Genomic DNA, 11,477 nt, shown 5'->3' with positions numbered 1-11,477 from the left:
ATGTAGCACTTTGAAAATTTTCTTTGAGTGAAAATATGCATTCACTCATTTTTCTTCATGTTTGTTTTAAAATGTAAAGGAATCTGGATGGCAGGTCATGTTGTCTAGATTTTCTACTAGGGGACCTTTTAGCAGAAAGTATTTTAATGGAAGTACACTATTGTATTGAATACATAGCATCTCGTTTAGTGTTTTAAGAAGGCTATTGTTTGAGAGAAAATGAAACAAGTCTTTTTTCATTTGTATGAAACTTAGTCATCTAGATAACCAATTAGTTAATGATAAATATACAAATAGATTCATTTTATTATTTTAGATCAACAGTGAATCATCCTCAATTTTAACAGGCAGATACAGACTGTTTCAAAATTGGGAAAGGAGTACATCAAGGCTGTATATTGTCACCTTGCTTATTTAACTGCTATGCAGAATACATCATGCAAAATGTTAGGCTGGTTGAAGTATAAGCTGGAATCAAGATTGCCAGGAGAAATATCAATAACCTCAGACATGCAGATGACACCATTATTATGGCAGAAAGTGAAGAAGAACTAAAATGCCTCTTGATGAAGGTGAAAGAGGAGAGTGAAAAAGCTTGCTTTAAACTCAATGTTCAAAAACCAAAAATCATGGCATCGAGTCCCATCACTTCACGTCAAATAGATGGGGAAACAATAGAAACAGTGACAGACTTTATTTGCTTGGGCTCCAAAATCACTTTAGATGGTGAACTGCAGCCATGAAATTAAAAGATGCTTGCTCCTTGGAAGAAAGGCTATGACAAACCTGGACAGTGTATTAAAAATCAGAGGCATTATTTTGCCAACAAAGCTATGGTTTTTCCAGTAGTAATGTATGGTTGTGGGAGGTGGACCGTAAAGAAGGCTGACCACCAAAGAGCTGATGCTTTTGAACTGCGGTGTTGGAGAAAACTCTTGAGAGTTTCTTGGACAGCAATGAGATCAACCATTTAATCCTAAAGGAAATCAACACTGAATATTCATTGGAAGGACTGATGATGAAGGTGAAGCTTCAATACTTTGGGCAACTGATACGAAGAACTGACTGATTGGAAAAGACCCTGATGCTGGGAAAGACTGAAAGCAGGAAAAGAAGGGGATGACAGAGGACAAGATGGTTTGATGGCAACACTGACTCAATGGACATGAGTCTGAGCAAATCTGGGAGATGGTGAAGGACAGGGAAGCCTAGCATGTTGCAGTCCATGGGGTTGCACAGAGTCAGACATGACTGAGCAACTGAACAACACTGTTTTTTTTATTTTATATTAGAGTATATTTGATTAACAATGTTATATTAGTTTTGGGTGTGAAGTAAAGCAGACAAAGACAAATACCATATGCTATCACTTATATGTGGAATCTAAAAAATAAGATTGAAATGAACTTATTTACAAAGTAGAAACAGACTCACAGACTTTGTGAACAAATTTATGGTGACCAGAGGAAAAGCTTGCTGGTGGGGCATAGACTAAGATCTGAGGACTGACATGTACACTGCTATATTTGAAATAGATAACCAACAAGGACTTACTGCATAGCACAAGGAACTCTGCTCTGTATGATTATAATTCTGCAGATTGTTTTTTAATGAAGTAATGATATCAGGCACACAGCATCACTATATATACATATATATACATATATATATATACAAAACTAATGGACTTTTACAAAATGTTCGATTAAATTTCTCCAAATAAAATTATAATTTAGGAATTGAAGTCCTTTTGGGGGAAATAATTAATTAGATTAACTGAGGTCATACAAGATAAATGTTTACACAACACAGTTAAAGACATCATCTCTAAATTATCTCCTTAGACCTTCAAAATTTCACCTCATTTCCACTCCAAATAATTCCCCTCTGCATTTTCTCTTTATTGCACTGAGGCCAATCATCCTTACAGAATATGAAAAAACAAAAACAAACTGAACACCTAATCTTCAGAAAACCATTGCAAAATGCATGTAAGTTGCTTAGATGTCCTTTAACAAGCATTTATCCAGGGTGGCTCCCTGGATAAATGTGACCAGGTTATTATCACTTGGATTATATTCTCTCCGATTATAAAATGAGGAATTATTGATCTCAGAGTCCTGTGAGCTGCTAGCTCCTATCATTTGGATCAGATTATCCAGTGAAACTGGAGCCCTCAGAGGACGACACTTGAACTAACACAGACTTGATTAGGAGTGAGAGTGTCAGTGGCAATCCTACAGTTAGAGCAACTGTCATGTTTCATTACAGTTATTCCATTTACCTGAACACTGGGCACTTTGAGAGCTGTCACCCATGCCCTTACACAATCTTGCATAGGACTACAACAAAATCTAGGGAAATCAAAAAATGCTTGTTGTATTGAATTGGGCTGTTTCTGCACAATACAGTTTTCTCCAACTGGTGAGGTCAGGTTTGAGGTCAGAAGGCCTCAGGGGTGGGAGGGGAGGGGCAGTAACATAACAAACGATCTCATTACCCGCTTGGAATGTTTCTTTCCCCATCTTGCTATGGAACCATGTGAATCTAACTACAGAATCAACAACATCTTTTGAACTTTCCATGTAGATAGATTTAGCCTTGCAGGGGAAGTGAAGCTTGAAATGAGTTTAAAATGCAGACTCATAATTCCTAGAAAGGTTATTTAAAATCAAGTCAAGAAAATGTCGCAGAGTAGAACAGGAGAGGAGTTCAGGCAAGTTAGTACTGTTATGGTTGGTGTATATACCCACTGTGATTTAATTTTGCTTGCAAACGGGGTTCCCTTTCATGGTAATAAGCGTACTTTTGTAACCAAGTATCTAAAGCCACTAGATAGATAGATAAACAGAAAGCTCAATAGATAAAACCAAAAAGACAATCTTAGGAACAACAGGTAAGTAAAGAAGTAAGAAAACACAGAGGAGAAATGACTCATAAAACAATGATCTAGAATAATTATCTGTCCCTTATTCATTATGTATTAACAAAGTTCCCTCTTTCATAGCCTCAGGTAGAGTCAGAAGTCCCTCTTCTGCAATCTTTCTTCATTGTATTTAACACAGGTGAAACGAAGTCACCTTTATTCCCTAGAGGCTATTTGGAAACACTGTATATATGTTGAGAAGGGGCATTTTTTTTTTTTTTTTGTCCTTGAATGACTATGAGACACTGCTGTCATTTACTAGTAGGAAGGTCAAATATTCTGCAATGCATGGGACAATCCCACAGGATGCAGAGCCTGTGAGGCCCAAATGACAATAGCGTGCATGTGGAGAGACAGTGGGTTTCCCTAGTGCGGCTGTTATCCCTCCAGGGATACACGATCTTCTGTAAAGACTCAAGATTATAATTCAGGGCAATATTCCTTTCTTGAAGAAACCTTAGAAATACGTTCGGAGAAGGCAATGGCACCCCACTCCAGTACTCTTGCCTGGAAAGTCCCACGGACAGAGGAGCCTGGTGGGCTGCAGTCCATGGAGTCGCAAAGAGTCAGGCACGACTGAGCGACTTCCCTTTCACTTTTCACTTTCATGCATTGGAGAAGGAAATGGCAGCCCACTCCACTGTTCTTGCCTGGAGAATCCCAGGGACGGGGGAGCCTGGTGGGCTGCCATCTATGGGGTCGCAAAGAGTCAGACACGACTGAAGCAACTTAGCAGCAGCAGCAGGAATACATTATATTGAAGTCCAACAGCAGTTTTTCCTGTGTATAAAATGTGCATTTTTATACCCTGGTTATTTTGTATAGTTAAAAACAAGTTTTATTGTCAGAAAATAAGAAAAACAAAAACCATCAAGGCAAGGATCAATGTATAAAAGTGACAGGCATTTCCTCAGGTAGCCAAATTCTTAATCTTCATGCTTCACTCAAGATAACTCATCTGTTCTAACCTACTACCTGCTGGAATGTACCACCCACCATAGACAACATTTTCCTTTAGTGCTCACAACTCTAGTTCCTCTAACGCCCATGCTGGGGCCTTTAGTTTGTGTGGAATATGCAACTGCTCTGGGGCAACAGACCTATTCTCAGCTATGGACTTCCCTTCCTCTGACTCTGAAAGTAAGAATAGCTTGGAATGGACAAAGAGAGGGGGCCCTAAGTGGGGGAGAGGGAGAGATGCTTAGTTCTTTTTTAAAATGTTCTAAAACAGCAGGACCACAGCTCTAACATTAAATATGTTTAACTTCCTTTACCTGTTCTTAATCAGTTTTTAATCAGTTAAAAGATCTAGTTCTCATTTTCTCTTTCCCAGTCCAATCCCATTAACATTTGTGGTGAGTCCATTGCCAGGCTCGGTCTGGTATGTCATTACAACTGTACTTTTGCATTTACCAAATCTTTGGAGTCACAATCTCTCCATGTAGTAAATATGTGAAATCAATAAAGTAATAGCTTCCCATTTACTCTCACTTTATTTCAGGATGAACCAGGCTAGCCTCATGCAAATTATTTCATTGAGTTCAAAAAATGAATAAGTAAATAATTTTATCCCTTTGTCTGAATTGTGCCAAACTGTGCTGGATGAAAACTTTCATTTTTATTCCATTTGTTTGGCTGTGCAGGAATTCAGTTAAAGTGTACATCTGTGATTGAAAATACATTTCGTTTTATGTTGTGATCTATAAGTGTGCTGAAAATTATTCTTTACTCAAAGTACGACAGTATGTACTCTTTGGTTCTTCCAAGGGGAAAACATATTTCATTGATTTTTGGCAGTAATTTCTTTCTTTTATTCTATCTATCTATGTCTGTGAATTTAAATTTAATGAATCTCACTTGAAAGTAAGTTTTGTAAGCATCAGATCAGATCATATCAGTTGCTCAGTCGTGTCTGACTCTTTGCGACCCCATGAACCGCAGCACGCCAGGCCTCCCTGTCCATCACCAACTCCCAGAGTTCACCCAGACTCATGTCCATCGAGTCAGTGATGCCATCCAGCCATCTCATCCTCTGTCGTCCCCTTCTCCTCTTGCCCCCAATCCCTCCCAGCATCAGAGTCTTTTCCAATGAGTCAACTCTTCGCATGAGGTGGCCAAAGTACTGGAGTTTCAGCTTTAGCATCATTCCTTCCAAAGAAATCCCAGGGCTGATCTCCTTCAGAATGGACTGGTTGGATCTCCTTGCAGTCCAAGGGTCTCTCAAGAGTCTTCTCCAACACCACAGTTCAAAAGCATCAATTCTTTGGCACTCAGCCTTCTTCACAGTCCAACTCTCACATCCATACATGACCACAGGAAAAACCATAGCCTTGACTAGACGAACCTTTGTTGACAAAGTAATGTCTCTGCTTTTGAATATGCTATCTAGGTTGGTCATAACTTTCCTTCCAAGGAGTAAGCGTCTTTTAATTTCATGGCTGCAGTCACCATCTGCAGTGATTTTGGAGCCCAGAAAAATAAAGTCTGACACTCTTTCCTCTGTTTCCCCATCTATTTCCCATGAAGTGATGGGACTGGATGCCATGATCTTCGTTTTCTGAAAGTTGAGCTTTAAGCCAACTTTTTCACTCTCCTCTTTAACCTTCATCAAGAGGCTTTTGAGTTCCTCTTCACTTTCTGCCATAAGGGTGTTGCCTCCCAGCAATCTTGATTCCAGCTTGTGTTTCTTCCAGTCCAGCATATCTCATGATGTACTCTGCATATAAGTTAAATAAACAGGATGACAATATACAGCCTTGATGTACTCCTGTTCCTATTTGGAACCAGTCTGTTATTCCATGTCCAGTTCTAACTGTTGCTTCCTGAACTGCATACAAATTTCTCAAGTGGCAGATCAGGTGGTCTGGTATTCCCATCTCTTTCAGAATTTTCCACAGTTTATTGTGATCCACACGGTCAAAGGCTTTGGCATAGTCAATCAAGCAGAAATAGATGCTTTTCTGGAACTCTCTTGCTTTTTCCATGGTCCAGCAGATGTTGGCAATTTGATCTCTGGTTCTTCTGCCTTTTCTAAAACCATCTTGAACATCAGGAAGTTCATGGTTCACATATTGCTGAAGCCTGACTTGGAGAATTTTGAGCATTACTTTACTAGTGTGTGAGATGAGTGCAATTGTGTGGTAGTTTGGGCATTCTTTGGCATTGCCTTTCTTTGGGATTGGAATGAAAACTAACCTTTTCCAGTCCTGTGGCCACTGCTGAGTTTTCCAAATTTGCTGGCATATTGAGTGCAGCCCTTTCACAGCATCATCTTTAAGGATTTGGAATAGCTCAACTGGAATTCTATCACCTCCACTAGCTTTGTTCATAGTGATGATTTCTGTATTTTGAGCTGGTGTAAAACTGAACTATATTTAGCTTCCAAATTTTTTTCTGATTTTAAGATCATAGTCAGAAATCAGTCTGATAAACTAGAAAAGAAGAAAATATTGTAAACCAGAATGTATGAGGAAATAGCATAAGGTAAAGGAAAAATATAAAACTTAAAAAGTTATTTGAATATGACATAAAATTTTAAAAGAAGACTATAATTTCCAACAGCACATTATGAAAAAGGGAATATTGTACAATCAATGAGGAAGGTAGCTCTATTTGAGAATAATACAGTGTGTGTAAATCTCTTTAGAGGAACTAATTCATAGTTCATGTAAATGATGATAATTATCAACATCATTATTTTTCCCCTGTAGTTATCATAGCCATTATTGTCACCATTAATAGAGGGCCAAGAGCATAGAGTAGAAACGACGCTAACCTTATTTCCCAAGGACCCATTTCAAATCCTGGTTTCATTCATTTATTACATACACGGTAGTGGATTAGGTCCATCAGTTTATTACATTATTTGCTTCTGAAAAAATAGATAACAATAATGCCTGCCTTACTAAACACACAGTGTTTCAAGAATTAATTTTAAAAATACATCATAAAAGGCTTCCAAAGAATAATGATATGTTTTCATTGCATATAAAAAAGAAAAGAGTAACAGTTAACTCTCTTTTATATGCCTAGAACTGAGTTTTATGCTGGAGTAACTTTAGAGAATAAGATACCCTCATTTTACCCAATATAATCTATCTAAAATACACCATTTACTATTTAAACATTTACAATCTTCTTACAAATATAAAGCAAGCTCATTGGCACATCACTTGCATCACACACTGACACATCACATATATTGTATCCTCACTGTAAGTGAAGCAACTGTTTAGACAAAGATATCTTACTTCATTTGTAGTAGCGAACTTTTTATATCTATGCTTATTTGTCTGACTTATCTCCCAGCTGGAGTATTCAGTATGTACCTTTTTCAGGAATTGTTCATGATTCTAAGTCATAAATGTTCACAGTTTCTAAGTCATTACATATATAATGATTGATTTCTGTTGACACTGCACATGGTGTGTGATATTTGTGTATATGTACCCATTAAAGGAATGTATGACCAACAATAATGAGAAACAGGGCATAGCTGCCTCTGATTACTTCCAACCTTGGTTCCTTTTGGTTAGATCCTTGCTGCTTCCATATCTATTTTCCATCACAGAGAACTCTGTAGGGCTATAATGACATATATATGTGTCCATTTAAATTAAAATCAGATTTAAGATGACCTTCAAAATTTAGTTCTCTAGTCACAGTATCTCCATTCAAAGTACTCAATCGCCATATATGACTAGAGGCTACTGTATCAGGTAGCATAGATGAGGCATATTTTCAGCAGATCAGAAGACCCACAAAATAGCATTACTTTAAGGTGTCTAGATTTGTGTAAAGATTTCTCACAATCACAAATTCAGAATTCCATCCAAGCCGTTGGATTTTACTTTCACAAAGTTTAGACCCTTTAACTTTTTTGAGGTGTTCTTGTAAGCCTTTGTAATGAGTTGAGTGTCTTTCTCCAAGTACTTACTAGTTAACCAGTGACTTTTTGGTTCTCTGGTCGTGTTTCTGATCAACAGTTCATTCATTCACCATTCAGTTTTTCTTCATTAAGCACTTGCCTTGGAACTAAGGGCACTGAGTAGCAAATGTAAATTGCTGGGAATTTTTAAGTAATAACATTAGAGGAGACACAATCCTTAACTGATGTAAAACTATATGATACAAATCCTAAATTTGTCAGTACTGAAAGGCCAAGTTTAAGATCCATTATATAATAAATTGTTACTGCTTTATTTCACGATAATCAATTATATGGTTTCTTCATATTGTGGGTTTTTAAAAAAAAATAATTTATTTATGATTTTTTATACTTGCCTTATCACTTCATGGGAAATAGATGGGGAAACAGTGGAAATAGTGTCAGACTTTATTTTTCTGGGCTCCAAAATCACTGCAAGATGGTGACTGCAGCCATGAAATTAAAAGATGCTTACTCCTTGGAAGGAAAGTTATGACCAACCTAGACAGCATATTCAAAAGCAGAGACATTACTTTGCCAACAAAGGTCCATCTAGTCAAGGCTATGGTTTTTCCTGTGGTCGTGTATAGATGTGAGAGTTGGACTGTGAAGAAGGCTGAGCACCGAAGAATTGATGCTTTTGAACTGTGGTGTTGGAGAAGACAAAGAGAGTCCCTTGGACTGCAAGGAGATCCAATCAGTCCATTCTAAAGGAGATCAGCCCTGGGATTTCTTTGGAAGGAATGATGCTAAAGCTGAAACTCCAGTACTTTGGCCACCTCATGCGAAGAGTTGACTCATTGGAAAAGACTCTAATGCTGGGAAGGATTGGGGGCAAGAGGAGAAGGGGACGACAGAGGATGAGATGGCTGGATGGCATCACCAACTCTATGGACATGAGTTTGAGTGAACTCTGGGAGTTGGTGATGGACAGGGAGGCCTGGCGTCTGCGATTCATGGGGTCTCAAAGAGTCGGACACGACTGAGCGACTGATCTGATCTGATCTGAAAATACAGAGTCTGTCAAATATTTTTGTAATCCACTCCAACTGGTGAGTTAAAATTTTAAATATATTCTGTTTTTTAAAATCAAATATGATTTGAACAAATCAATTATTAATGGAGATTTTAAAAAATACCCAAAGCACATAATTTCCATGCTGTCTATTACACAGATAATTATCTTTCTGATGATGCTTTGTATCTTTACCATTTAGTTTTGATAAGATTTAACACTATTTTATATTACATTTATTCTTATACACAGTGCTAATATTAATAAAATTAGCAAACTGAATTGATATAGTCAATGAACAGAGATTAAGTATTTTGTAATCATACTTAATAATCAATAACATTCCCTATAAGAATTTCCATTATGTAACAATTTTTTTTTTCAGATTCTGAATAACTTTAAGTAATGGTTCATTTCCTAAAATGTGCAAAAAATACAATTGCTAAAAAAGCTATGGTTTTTCCAGTAGTCATATATGGATGTGAGAGTTGGACCATAAAATGCTGAGCACCGAAGAACTGATGCTTTTGAAGTATTGGAGAAGATTCTTGAGAGTCCCTTGGACTGCAAGGAGATCAAACCAGTCAATCCTAAAGGAAATGTGTCCTGAATATTCATTGGAAAGACTGATGCTAAAGCTGAAGATCCAATACTTTGGCCACCTGATGCAAAGAACTGACTCCTTAGAAAAGACCCTGATGCTGGGAAAAACTGAAGGCAGGAGGAGAGGGGATGACAGAGGATGAAATAGTTGGATGATATCACCGAGTCGATGGACATGAGTTTGAGCAAGCTCCAGGAATTGGTAATGGACAGGGAAACCTGTTGTGCTACAGTCCATGGGGTTGCAAAGAGTCAGACATGACTGAGCAACTGAACTTAGTTGAAAAAATTATATTTGTTGAGAAATTAGAATTAACTGTTCTAATTAGTTTTCATGTAGGGATTTATTGACTGTTCGTGAAATTATCAAATAATGAGACTATTATGTTGGTGTTTCCCACAGTGGAAATATATACTTTGTTCAAAAATATTATCTTGAAAACACTTGCATGTAGGATTTGTCTTCAAGGGTTTAGAAATCACTGAAGCAATATTAATAGAGGAATACAGAGTAGGTAAAAAAATTAAGAATGAAGAACAGGGTTATTTTAAGTTTAATATAGTTTAAAAAATAATTCTTTCCCACCTACCTCCAAAAAAGAAATAAAACAAAAAATGAAAAAAGAATGGAAGTTCCTTTGAAAACTAATATAGAACTACCATATCGTGCTCACTTCGGCAGCACATATACTAAAAATTGGAATGATACAGAGAAGATTAGCATGGCCCCTGCGCAAGGATGACATGCAAATTCGTGAAGCGTTCCATATTTTTTTCACATTTTTCTTAAGTGCACATGGAACCTTCTCCAGGATAGATCACATCCTGGGCCATAAAGCTAGCCTTGGTAAATTCAAAAAAATAGAAATCATCCCAAGCATTTTTTCTGACCACAATGCAGTAAGATTAGATCTCAATTACAGGAGAAAAACGATTAAAAATTCCAACATATGGAGGCTGAACAACACGCTGCTGAATAACCAACAAATCACAGAAGAAATCAAAAAAGAAATCAAAATTTGCATAGAAACGATTGAAAATGAAAACACAACAACCCAAAACCTGTGGGACACGGTAAAAGCAGTCCTAGGGAAAGTTCATAGCAATACAGGCACACCTCAAGAAACAAGAAAAAGTCAAATAAATAACCTAACTCTACACCTAAAGCAACTAGAAAAGGAAGAAATGAAGAACCCCAGGGTTAGTAGAAGGAAAGAAATCTTAAAAATTAGAGCAGAAATAAATGCAAAAGAAACAAAAGAGACCATAGCAAAAATCAACAAAACCAAAAGCTGGTTCTTTGAAAGGATAAATAAAATTGACAAATCTTTAGCCAGACTCATCAAGAAACAAAGGAGAAAAATCAAATCAACAAAATTAGAAACAAAAATGGAGAGATCACAACAGACAACACAGAAATACAAAGGATCATAAGAGACTACTATCAACAATTATATGCCAATAAAATGGACAACGTGGAAGAAATGGACAAATTCTTAGAAAAGTACAACTTTCCAAAACTGGACCAGGAAGAAATAGAAAATCTTAACAGACCCATCACAAGCATGGAAATTGAAACTGTAATAATCAAAATCTTCCAGCAAACAAAAGCCCGGTCCAGACGGCTTCACAGCTGAATTCTACCAAAAATTTAGAGAAGAGCTCACACCTATCCTGCTCAAACTCTTCCAAAAAATTGCAGAGGAAGGTAAACTTCCAAACTCATTCTATGAGGCCACCATCACCCTAATACCAAAACCTGACAAAGACGCCCAAAAAAAAAAACTACAGGCCAATATCACTGATGAACATAGATGCAAAAATCCTTAACAAAATTCTAGCAATCAGAATCCAACAATACATTAAAAGATCATACACCATGATCAAGTGGGCTTTATCCCAGGGATGCAAGGATTCTTCAATATCCACAAATCAATCAATGTAATACACCACATTAACAAATTGAAAATAAAAAACCATATGATTATCTCAATAGATGCAGAGGA

At 37.1% G+C, this 11,477-nt stretch overlaps 1 non-coding gene across 1 annotated transcript; it reads left to right on the top strand.

The window, feature by feature from the left end:
- The first annotated feature begins 10,137 nt into the window (after nt 1–10,137).
- On the top strand, nt 10,138–10,245 carry LOC138991543 (U6 spliceosomal RNA). The gene has a single exon (XR_011467516.1). It is a non-coding gene; the product is annotated as a U6 spliceosomal RNA (small nuclear RNA).
- The last annotated feature ends 1,232 nt before the right edge of the window (nt 10,246–11,477 follow it).

This window comes from Bos mutus, chromosome 17 (assembly GCF_027580195.1).
Source record: "Bos mutus isolate GX-2022 chromosome 17, NWIPB_WYAK_1.1, whole genome shotgun sequence".
NCBI lineage: Eukaryota > Metazoa > Chordata > Mammalia > Artiodactyla > Bovidae > Bos > Bos mutus.
The sequence above is the reverse complement of the archived record's forward strand: the minus strand, read 5'-3'. Positions and strand labels throughout refer to the sequence as shown.